Below are 12,627 nucleotides of genomic sequence, written 5' to 3' on the forward strand. Positions count from 1 at the left end.
CTTTCTCAGGATGATGGGGTTTTAGTTTAAGCTCCAGTTAGTCAGCTTTGCATTTGGGAAGCTTCTGTGTTTTATTATTTTATTGTAAAATCTTTGTGATTGTTAATTCCACTTGTGTGGAAAATGATGATAACAAATGCTCTATTATTTCAAATAATGCCATTAAAGTTTTCACCACTGTAAACAAKAAATCCCTGGCAGCAGTATAGCAATACTCCTCTAAAGAAAAATAGCTTGAAACTAATTTAAATATATTTTCCCGCTTTTACAAATGTAATCATTTTTTTTCCATCCTTTCGCCCATCGTCAGGTCTTGGCATCAGCAGCATGATCGAGGAGTTACAGGCCTCTCTTTTCCCCAGCCACTTCTTCCAGTTCTTCTGGGAGGAGGCTTTCCAAGGCCAAACAAGAGACATAGTCTCTCCAGAGTGTCCTGGGTCTTCCCTGGGGTCTCCTTCCTGTTGGACATGCCTGAAGCACCTCCCTGTTGAAGTGTCCAGAAGGCATCCTTACTAAATGCCTGAACCGCCTCAACTGAGTCTCTCCTGGATAATTGAACTTYTTATCCTRTCTCTTAAGCAGAGTCCAGCTACCGTGCGTTAATAATGATTTGTAATAAATATTTGTCAGAGAGCCTTTAATTGGTCATATTTAGCTAATCAGCACATTTGGATTTTGGAAGCTAGGCAACTTCAGTCATGTGATTTAACCATCTTAGCCTCAGGATCTGAGCAGTTGATGCACCACCTAAAATAGAGTGCAAACCACGCCCACTGTGATTTGCACTCTATTTTAGCCACTTTGCCACCAASACAGTTTGTAGCCAGTGGAAAGTGGAGAATCCTCAAAACKCCWCCCTGGAGCTCAGTCCTCAGCTGAGCTATAACCCCACAAAGCAAACCTCCCCCATGTCTCCCCCACACAGTTCCACCAAATGCTTATAGTTTCTTGGCAAATAAGTAGCTTAACAATGACGTACCAGCATGAGGGGATGATTAAGGTATATACTGTATCACCAAGCTGAAACGTTCGGTGTTCGCTCCGGATTTTTTGAAAATATACTTTCGGGGTCTGACGTGGGATCATTTGAGTAGGTTCAAATTTATCCTGAGTAGCCATTTTTCAAAACCGATAACATATAATGTTTCTTTTTTTTAACAACAAAATACAACGCTCCTACAAAAGGTTGTAAACGGCATGAAGCATTGTTGTGATGACGTGCTGAAGTGGGAGTGTCAGAAACGGTAGGAGGTTCTTAAAAAGACAGAGGCCAATTTCAAGGCGTTTAGATAGACTGATGCAAAGTCAAATTTATTTTGATATATACAGCATTTTCATAACAACTGAAGGTAGCAAGGATTGTGTCATAAAATTGAACTATGTGCCTGGAAAATACATCCCCCCCCCCCACACACACACACACACACCAACACTGAAGCATTAAGATAAAATATACATTTTAAGTGATCTTAAGAGATTTATACAAAATATACCATTTCATGACAAATAATACATAAAAGTACTAAATACACACTTTAGAGACGAAAAAGATTTAGCCATGGACAAAATTGAACTAATGTGTATAAATTGCCTTTTCTCAAATAAATCTTAAAACATAAGAATAAAGTGTTAAAATCTACACAAACTCATTGACTACAGCTACAAACAGAACTGTAGAGTGTTTTTAAAAAAAGTGGGGTAAAGTTTAAGCTTTGAGAGAAATCCCACCAGTATAAAGTGAACTGCAGGGCGTCTTTCAAGTCCCTTCTTTTCTCTCGTTTGATGGCAGTAAGCAGCAGAACTACGGGGCTTTATTATTAAGTTTACAGCAGTCACCTCTCCAGCTGTGCTAACTTAAACTCCGTAAAGCAAAGTGGAGGTGTGAAGAGAATCTGTCCACTGCAGGATGTATCGGATTGAAGTTTTTTATTCTTCCACACCAGCTTTAAAAAAATCTACAGTTGCACTATAATATTTAATCCAAGGTAAAGAAGAAATAATTGACACTTTTGAATGCACAGCAGATTCTCTTACCTTTTCTTTACCCACATAATCAGTATGTACACAAATCAGAGGTTGGCTTGATTTGTCACTGTCTCCCTTGGCACAAACAGGCCTGCGCTAATGGACAGACACTGTTTGTGAGCTAAACAAATTAGCTCCATTACTAAGAAGCAGACAGCTAGGGTGAGGCGCACCAATTCGGGCAGCAAAAAAGCAGAGGTAAAAAAGATAAGGGATGCAGATAAATGTAGTGAAAGGGTATATTTAAGCAGGGAGACAATCCAGGATGCAAGGAATGAGTGAGACGGCTGTCTGATCCARCACAGTTTTGTAATGTGTGAGCCAGACTAGACATTAAAGCGCTTTGGGCCCTTGTGAGAGCGGAGGAGGAGGGGCCGAAATGTGCATTATCTTCCATCCATCACTCACTCATTACTGATTCACTTACTCACACCCTGGCGCACGCTCACACCCAAACGGAGCACATTCATGAATGCTGATACGGCCTAATACGTGCACTTAACACCAGCCTGGATGCGAGGGAGACACATTTATCTCCATGCAGCCGGGTGGAAGTGACTCTGAGTGCATCTGTTGGCGTGCACACGCGCGCAGGAGCGAACGCGATCCGCCAGGTTTCAGGTCAAAGCAATCCTCCGTCAAATGATTGGCTCGTAATCTGATTGACAGGGAGACTCCCTCCTGCTCTCTGTCTTCTCCTCTCCTTCTCCTCATGCATCATTCTCCCCGTTGTGTCTCTTTCTTATTACCCCGCTCCAGTTCTCACCCCGGCTACGCTGCTCCTGCTCAAAATCCTTCAACTTTCCCCCGTTGGTCCTCAGCTCTGTTTTGATGACGTGAACATAATTGTTCTGCCGTTGCCACGATCACGTYACCTGTTTGAAGATAACTCATCATCACAGCTCCTCTGCCTTCTGAGAGTGTGACAACTCTTAAATACAAGGCTATAAAACCATGTTCTGAATGGGTAARTTGAATGAAAACTCACAGTAGTGGCCTTGAACGTTTTCTCTGGAATTACTACAGGCACCATGAGTTGTATTAAGTAGAAGGTTGATGGTTTTCACTTGTGACACTCAGTAATAACACAGAAATCCCATTCAGACAACAAAACCAAGACCTCAGTTGAGTAATAATTTCAGAAAGGTCATGTGTGCTTTCAATAAAACTCTGCATCCAAGTAAAATCACGTTTTACGACTAAGTCTGTCAAATTCACATTTATTTTTGAATAACTTAATTTTCAAACCAGGACAATCACATTGTAAATGGTTTCTGTTTGAATCTTTTATTTTATGTAAGCTCTTTAGCCATTAAAGGCTAAAATACCTTTAAAAACACCTATTTGGCTCGGCAGGGAAATACAGAGGGGAAAGTCTGTCACGAAGCACTTAACCTGCCTGCTTTGTTACGTTCTGAGGGTGGGAATGTTTTTTCTTTTCTTTTCTTTTTCTGACTGGCATGTCAACAAATATCAAATGTCTGTTTGTGTAATGTGAGGAAAATGTGTTGAGAGCTGCGTCATGGGCTGAGTTCAACCTCACATCCTGCTGTTGGCAAATAACATGATGAAAGTGTGGGAATTTTTTATTCAGTTATACGAACGAGATCAATAATATTAGTATGGATGAAAAATATTTACAGCTTTTCTATTAAGCACTTTCACATATACACTCATACACTCATAAAAGAAAATTTCAACAAGGACTAGCAGTCCTTAGGGCATAGGTGTCAAACTCAAGGCCCAATGTTCATGGGTTTTCTACGACCACTTCCTCTCACAGACCAAAAAACATGCACGTTACTGTAGGTTAACTGGTAACTCTAAACTGTCTCCAGGTGTGAGAACGTGAACAGTTATTTGTCTCGTTTGTCTCTATGTGTCCCTGTGATGGACTTGTGGCCTGTCCAAGATATCCCCCATCCCTCCCACAGTGACAGCTGGTCATAGGCACCAGTAAACCTGAAAGGAAGAAGTGGGAAAACTTAATGAACATCCAACGGTTTGTTTTCGAACGTTTCCTTAAAATTCATCCATGGGTTCATGAGATATTTTGCTAACAGTTACACACAGAGACATATTAACACCCAATGCTCTGAGAGTTGAAAGAATAAAATGAAAAGAAAAATCAAAAGCACTATTAAAGTTTTTCTTTTTCCTACGCAGATGATCTATTTCGACACTTTCAAAGAAATATAACCATTTTTAAACCCAGCTCTGACAAATACCACGTTTTCCTTTTTATATTTTCTGACAGAGAGAACTAAAAATATAAATAAATAAAGTAAAGATGGAGGACACACAGTGAGTGCATCCTTTGCCAAGGCCACTGCTTTATCTCACTCTTTTAAAGACAGTGATCTGTATCTGCAGCAAAATATAATGGATTTTTCCTTTTGGCCATGTTCCATCTCACCACCAAGGTCCATGAAATTCAATTCTGTATTTTTTTGTGTAATCCCGCTGACAGATTAACGGCAGTGAAAGCATGCTTCTGCTTTGGGTCTTGGGAAAGAAGAGGAGATAAAAAAAAGAAACTCTTGTCTATTGATCACGTTCCAGAGAATACAAACACACAAACCAAAAAGTGCAGAAAATAAATGGAGWGAATAATGTGATGGGCCGGCTCTTTACTTCTGTTCAGATAAATGACTCATTATATAGAAGAATTTACAGTATGCTAAAACGGTGAGAACGGTACCAGCAGCGCAACAACACACAAAAATGTCTCTTTTGTCAAGAGGATAAAAAAGAAACTCTACTTTTGTCCCCTTTTCTTAGAGGTTTAATGATATGCTGTAGGCCCATTTTAAACTCTTTATACAGCTGCTTGAGATCTATACTGCTGTGTCACTCAGTAATCAATATCTCTTACACACACACACCCCGGGAGGAATTTCTCTTATCGGGAAACATCAGATCAAGCATACACTTGAATGCCTATTGGGGCCAGATTGACTCACAGCGAGGGGACTCTGGATCAATGTTTTTGCTGGTGAGCCCAGCTCGTCCCCTTGTCTTGTGCGCTAAAGTGCGCGTCCGGGGAGTGTCGGCCTGCTCAACCAGCTGTCTGCCTAATCAAGGCGTATTAACCTTAAGACGGTGGTGGTGAGGATCAGAGGGGGGCCAGAACAGGCCGAGGGGAGAGGCCCCTGGCTGAGGTCCCACCCRATGGGCTGAAGAGACAAAGACGAGCCAACTGTGTTTCCAAACACAGGCCCCTTCTCACATCTCGGAGGTCAGGAACTTGGAATAATCTCGCTAAAGCAGAAGGGACGATGGTTTCTCAGGCACATGCATGTTCAGGGATTAAACGACCCTACTTAACCTGAAAGAGGAGCAAATGTGTTGCAGAGAGAAGGGAAAGCTGGAGGGAGTGGAAAACGTTAGGGTTACAGGGTCTGTGTGGGCAGAAAGACAAGAAAGTGGTGGTTCTGTGGTGGGGGAGGGAGTCAAAACGGCATCATGTGATGTGTAGTAGGCATTAGGCAAAAAAAAAAAGGGAAAAACTGAGAATCAAGAGGGTGAAACACTGAATTTGATCAATACAGACAAACAGAAGGAGGATGAAGAGAGCGAGTGAGTAATAAATGAGCGCTGGTGATCCAAAGGCGACTTTCCTGTCTGATCTTCCTCTGATAAAGTTTTTCAATCACGGCTTCGTCTGACGCCGCACCACCAAAGAGAGACAAATGGGCTGACAACCAAATGCAATGTATCAATCAGTCCCTTCATCCTCTGCCTGCAAAAAAAAAGTCACATTTCTGGACATGTTTTCAGCACAATGTCAAGCTAGAATTCAGTCTGTAGCAGTGTTTGATTGAAAACAGCGAGTCTAAATTATTCAAGGCCAATTGATATTTTATTACCATGAAGTGCAGAATAATGTCAGCTATAGCCAAGGGGGTTCCAGCAGTTGGAGTTTTGCCACTTTAAACTGCTAGGCTGAATCTGGATGACTCTCTCAGAGGCTGTCAAGGTCCCGCTCCATGTTTGCTCACTGTGGGAAAACAGCACCATCTAGTGGAGCGGCAGGGAAGTCTGCAAAACTCAGGGCACCTGTCACTGTTGAATGAGAAGTTTCATAAGAGGAAAAAAAAAAGGCGAGGGGAATACAATTATTATAAAGAACGTGCAAAGTCTGAATACATTTAATAAGAGAACCTGAGGCTTTTGGTGAATGTTGCTTGTTTTTGTTTTGTATCATTAGAGCATAATGAGACATTTTGAAAGAAGTAAGATGTTGGATCAAGTACAAAGTTCTCAGGTTATACAGTCAGATATGCCATGTTTAAAATAGTAAATATTCACCATTTACATAAATATCATGTAGTCTTTGCTGATAGCATTCCATAAATTTACCTCCCAATTTTTAGGGAGAAAGTGGGGAAAAAAACTAAAGCAACAGCTAAAAACGTTTTTTTAAACTAGTGTAAGAAGTACAAGTTAGAATCTAAATTTGGAGTTAAATGTTAAGAAAAGAAGTGCATGATCCGGGTAAAATTTCTTCAAACTACATGGTGATGATGTTTCCTGCCAAAACTCTCAGGTTTAATAACTATGCAATWAAAAAACTACACGTATAATTGTTTTAAAAAGAGGTGAAAGTTATGCGATGTCACAAACAGTCGTTTATTATTTGTAAGACAAAATCATAACTTATTTGCATACTTTGATTAGATTTTGCAGTTAATAATTAGCGATCATTGCCTAATCTCAAACATGCTTAATTATTAATGATTAAATACAGTATATATTTACAATTCTTTACTTAGGTCACCAAAACAATATAGCAACATTTACTCAAAATATTTTAAAAATATCTAGATTTACTAAGAAAGACTCTGAATGACCATCAGGTAACTTTCACCTAAAGACCTAGCTGTCCTCAAAGGAATATTGCTCACCTCAGCTATGATCTAAATAACCGTTAGCTTATTATCTGTAGAATTGACTGAGCAATAGCAATTTATGTGTTAAATAATGTTGATTAAATCAGCTGTCGATGTACACACTTGTTTTCTGAGTATTTCCTTAAAATCTGTTGAGTGATTTGTGAGATATTTTGCAAACAGACAACCAGGGTTAATGCTGTGAAGCACTGACCCAGCAGTTAATACAGCAGCAGCATTAAAGATCTTGCGGAATGTAAAGAGCTTGAATTACACTGTATATAAGGCAAGGCAAGATGCTCAGCTACTGTCACGACAATTTTCAGTTCAATATCTGTAAAACTGGACGAGTTAGAGACATTTTTGTGTTTCTTCAACAATAAAAGTATGGTTCTAATCACTTGACAGATATCCTCTGAAAAACACACAACCTACACTCCAAATCAACTTTTATCAGATGAGCTGTGAACCTCACATGATGTCGTTTAGATTTGAAAACTGTTTATTGTCCTGTTAATGTCGAAACACAAAGGAGAAAACAGAAACACAAAGACCCTTCATGGAGACTTAAAGGCCGGACTAAATAAAAGCGCAAACTGTCACTTTCTTACTGATGGGCCCGTTTGACTGAATCCATGGAGAGGAGTGGACAGTTTGCTGTCTGTAATGACGCTGGCCAGAGACAGGTTACTGAGGTGGTGAGATGCCCGCTCGCTCTGGAATGATCATGCTGGATCAGCTGTGGCATTGCAAGCCTTTCAGCCGTGACGAGCCGCACGCCGTGGGCCGCTATAATTAAAGTGCTTATTGATTAGGTCTGACGCGCTCCTGCGTCCCCTGAACCGTGAGCCAGTCACTCTCACAGACATTCAAATCACCCTCTGAGCCACAAGAGCAATGTCTATGCTAATGTGTATGGTAATATGCCCCCCCCCCATCCCCCCCAGTTTAGGTCGATTATTGACGCCTCCCCCCCCTAAATGGATGGTTGATCCACAATTGAAGCTTTATGAGAGGACGTCGATACCAGATTGATACCGGGGCACGGGGTCACTTTCATTTCAACGCCACCACTTTCTGCTAATGAATTGGGCATTACTTCATTAACTGAYGCATTAATTGGAAAAGCAAATGGCATTTCTCGATTCAAAGTGGGATTTGAAGTTATCCCTTGGTATTGAACAGTAATATACAATATTCATGTGCAGAGACCCAAGAGATTAGGTCAGAGAACCTCATTTGGTGAAGAACACCCTGTCATTGGGCTCATCTAAACAGCTTTGCTCAAACAGAGTGTGTCTTTGGGAGAAGAAGATAGACGTATCGATTCAATGAAATTAAAACAGCCATATAAAAATCCCCGTACTATGATAAAAGTCGGGATGAGAGCAGGTGGTACAAATGTGGACAACAGTTTTTGTGTTGGTGCTGATAGCAAATAAAAAAAATAAAAAAATAAAATCATGCAAGAAAGGTTGGTGTATTGATTGTGTGTGTGGCTCCGCTGCACCCTCAGCACTTCTCGGGGTCTCACGCTGACCTGCTTCACTTTGCTCTCGCTTTGCACATCCTCAGGCAGACGTTCTCCTTGTCATGTTTGGGTTGCTTTCATCCTCTAAAACCCTAAAACCCCTGACATATAAGATCTGGAAAGTTTGGAGGCATTTTTTCTTCTTACTTCACATGAAAAGGCAGGAAAATATCAATGTGATCGTAGTAATGCCATAAAAAAAGAGAATCAATAACATTCCTCTGTGCTGAATGTGAGCTAAAATTAAACATCGATCTGTGTGGAGATGATCCCTTATCAAACAGAGAGAGGACAAAGCAGCTAAATATATCCATCATTTGAGGCAGTCCTTTAATTACTGCTCTCATTTGCGATGCGTCACTCATACTGTCTCTTCGCCGGCAGGTTAAAAAGRGCAAAACCACAGGTTTTTKTGTGTGTGTATGTGGGTGTATGACTCATGAGTGGGTGTAAAATGTACAAATTGTCTTCATCGAGTTGTGGTTTGAGGCAAATTTGTTGGGTTTCAATATTACTTTTCTCACGAGCCATGTGAAAGACAGTGAAGCAGGTTGTGCATGATGAAACAGTTAAAATAACTTAGTGTGGTTTGTGTGTTTCGACATGTTCTTAAACATTCTTGTCAATAGGCTTCTCATTCAGGTTTCCTTCAGCTATAGAATAAGGACGTGAAATTCAGCATTGATTGTAAATTCTTATGACGCCACGTTCCACTCTCTTGGTTTATCTGACGATTAATTCTCATCTCCGATGCTGTCAGGCAACCAAATCTTTGGCTCCTGTCCAGGATAGTATTTAATGAATAAAATGAACTGAATTATTTAGTCAGGCATCTTTCTAGTTATAAACAAGCTACCGCAAAAATGAGGATGATGACAAGTCTTAATATAGCGGAAAGTGTATTCAGCAACATATTGTACAGAAGGATCGGTTTAGCTTTTTTCTATGTCGGTGGACCAGATCTATAACCTTGCAGAGGTGCTGAGTGGTTTAATTGTCCAGTCTGCTTAGGTTTGTGAGCCTTGAAAAGGCTTATGAACCATGAGGGACTGTGTTCTGGGGACAGTACAGGATCATAGGGTGCCAGGGCTGCTTTTACAGGCTTCTTGGTCCTTGTACAACCAAATCACAAGCTGTGTTTGTTCTTTATCCCCAAAGTTGAGCTTTGGATATTGGCCTTGCCTGCTGAGCTCTGGACATCAACCTTGACTGCTGGCCTACGAACATCGGCCAGTTTGCTTCTGAGAGAGCTGGAGGGGGAACCTGTGGTGGAAAAAAAATCTTTCCATGTCTGTTAAACAAAATGCAGAAATACATGATCAAAAAAAGTTCTTCACTACAATGGTCTCTGAGTAATTTCATTGCAATAAAATGAGAGTCAACATGCATACAGCAATACAAGCTGAGTCTGAGGACACAGCCCCAGTGAAGCATCTTTTATACTCTTCCAGTAGAAACCAGTCCCAAAACCAGTTCCTATTTGACATGCAAGGAGTGGTTCTTATCTGAGCAGCAAATATTTCTAGTTTCAGTTAAAAGCATGTTCTGTGGTCCTCCAACAAAGAAGAACACCTTAAAATGTGGTTATACTTCCTATTTTATCGTCACTTACATGTTCATATTCCAAAAGTAACAAAACAAATAGCTCTGCAATCAAATTGTGAAGAAACCACAGTAGTGTGTGAAGTTAAAACTTGAAGAACGAGAAAAAGACACATTAAAGGTGCCCTACTGGAAACTTACAACATGAGTTCAAACAATTCAGAATAACAGGACAATGCATATGCAGTATATTTTATAAGTGAAACATAGCTGAAACACTCAAAAAGATAAAAAATAAGCAGGTCCTCTGTATGGGTTCTTCTTCAGTGAAACATTTTGTCTCTCCTACAAGTGGCTTCTTCAGTCTGATGAAATTCAGGTGAACTCAGCCTTATAAGCACTGCCTCCACCTGGTGGACAAACAGGTTAGTCACATGCAAGAGAGGGCCATCGCCTAACAATAGGCTTGTTCATAGAGGGTCATGTGCCCCATCACCTGACTTATTGGTTTGGATGCTGCTGCTGTGTTTATTTTGTGTTTTGTTATGTGAATGTAGTGAGTTGCAAGTGGGGTTCAACGTCCCCTTGTTTTTGACTCCATTTTCCTGTTTGTGTTGGGTATTGTTGGGGCCCTGATTCACACCTTTTGCTCACAGGGGGCTGAGTCATACTTGCAATAACAGCATTGTAGGAGGAAGACAACTGGACACGAAGGCCTCCACCTCTGTTTAATGGTGGATGTTTTTTCTTCACAAAGATGGCTTCCTTTACTCCTCTCTCAAACCAACGTTCCTCTCTAACAAGGATTAGAACATCTTCATCCCTGAAAGAGTGACCGCTGACCTGTAGATGAGTGTAAACTGCAGAGTCCTGACCCGACGAAGAAGCTCATCTGTGCTGGCTCATTCTTTTGAACAGTGGCTGTTTTGTTTCCCCAATGTATGATTGATCAAAGTCCTCCTGACACTTAACAGCATATACTATATTACTCTGTTTGTGCCGGGGAACTGGATCTTTGGGGTGAACTAATCTTTGTCGTAACGTGTTTTGGGGTTTGAAAGCCAATGGGACGTCATGTTTAGAGAATAAACGTCTCAGTTTCTCTGAAACTCCTGCCATATATGGAAAGAAAACACCTTTAAATTATAAATACATGGGCAACAATTTAATTTTCCTTCACAAACCTGTTGCTGGGCCCGGCTGTCATGGCGCCGGGCCCAGGTGAGTCATGCAGAGTAAATGCATCCAGAGTGTCATGGTTTGTCATTTTATGCCTTTATTTATCCTATAGTGTTTCAGTGTTTCCCTGTGTGTCTCAGCTCAGCTGCCCCACATCACGCTGCTGATTACCCTTGTGTTTCTTCCCAAGTGTTTTCTGTTCCCTGATTAGTTTTCTGTGTATTGAAGCTCAGTCTTGTCTCTGTCTCATTGTCGGATCATTGTTCCGCCTACCTGGTTGTGTCCTGTTCCATGTTCTTCGTCTAACTCCAAGTTAAAGTGAGTTTTGCTGTATTTTCAGCCTCCTTGAGTTTTTCATTAAAGGCCTTGTGCTTTTTTGCTTTTTGACATCTGCCTGTGCCCTGGGTTATTTTGTCGGTCCTGACACGGAGAAGAGGGTTAGATGTGGTGGGAAATAAATCTGTAGACAATATGAAGGAAATTACAAAATCACTGAACTTTATCAGGGCAGAACTATCAAAGCTGGCATTACAGCAAGAACTATTGATTGGTCTGATTAAAGAATTGAAGCTATTGAAAGTTGTGATAAGTGATAGAGATAAAAGGTAGCTGAACTGGAGCAAAGAGTGGATGATCTGAAACAATATACAAGGAGAGATGATTTATTTACTGGGCTTGAAATTAAACATCGGACCTAGGATCAAGTAGTGACCTTTTTTACAAAATAATGACAGTGACATCTAACCTGAGAACGTTTTTGTCTCACCTTGTCTGGTAAATCAGAAAAATTCAAACCATATATTTCTATCAGTTTTATCAGCAAGAAATTAAAAAATAATTTGATAAAGCAAGCAAAAACCACCGAAGGGAACAAATGTATACATTATTGAACATTTAACAAAAAGTTTAGCTTTTTCTTGGTGTTTGTGGGACTCTATCATTGTCACAGTTTGTGGTGTTTATGGATCACAGCAGATGTGGGCAACTAGTTCCATTTACTCAGTTATATTTACAGGAAAAATGTAATTTTAGGGAAGGTTGTACTCCACCGTACTTTGTTACTTGAGTAATATTGTTGTAATGCTACTCTTAAAGTCGTAATGTTTCTTATGACTCTACCCACAGTAAGTAACTTCACTGAATGAAGAACTGAATGAATATTTGAACCAGAGATGCTCCAGAGACACACCTRTAGTTTATGTTGAAGTGAGTTTACCTCAAGTGTCAGACTCAAGGCCCTCAGGTCAAATGCGGCCCATGAGTGACTTCTGTCCAGTCCACCCAAGGGGTGGAGAAATTTTTATTTTAAATTTTTTAACCTATAATATCAAAACAGGTTATATCAACGATAAACTTTGAATTTATGATTCAATGCAACAAAATAAACTAATTTAAAAGGTGAAACACAACAATACTTGTCCTGCCTCTGAGCTGTTAGCTTTTAAGTGTCTCTTACCC

The sequence above is a fragment of the Austrofundulus limnaeus genome, unplaced genomic scaffold, assembly GCF_001266775.1.
Source record: "Austrofundulus limnaeus strain Quisiro unplaced genomic scaffold, Austrofundulus_limnaeus-1.0 Scaffold3, whole genome shotgun sequence".
NCBI lineage: Eukaryota > Metazoa > Chordata > Actinopteri > Cyprinodontiformes > Rivulidae > Austrofundulus > Austrofundulus limnaeus.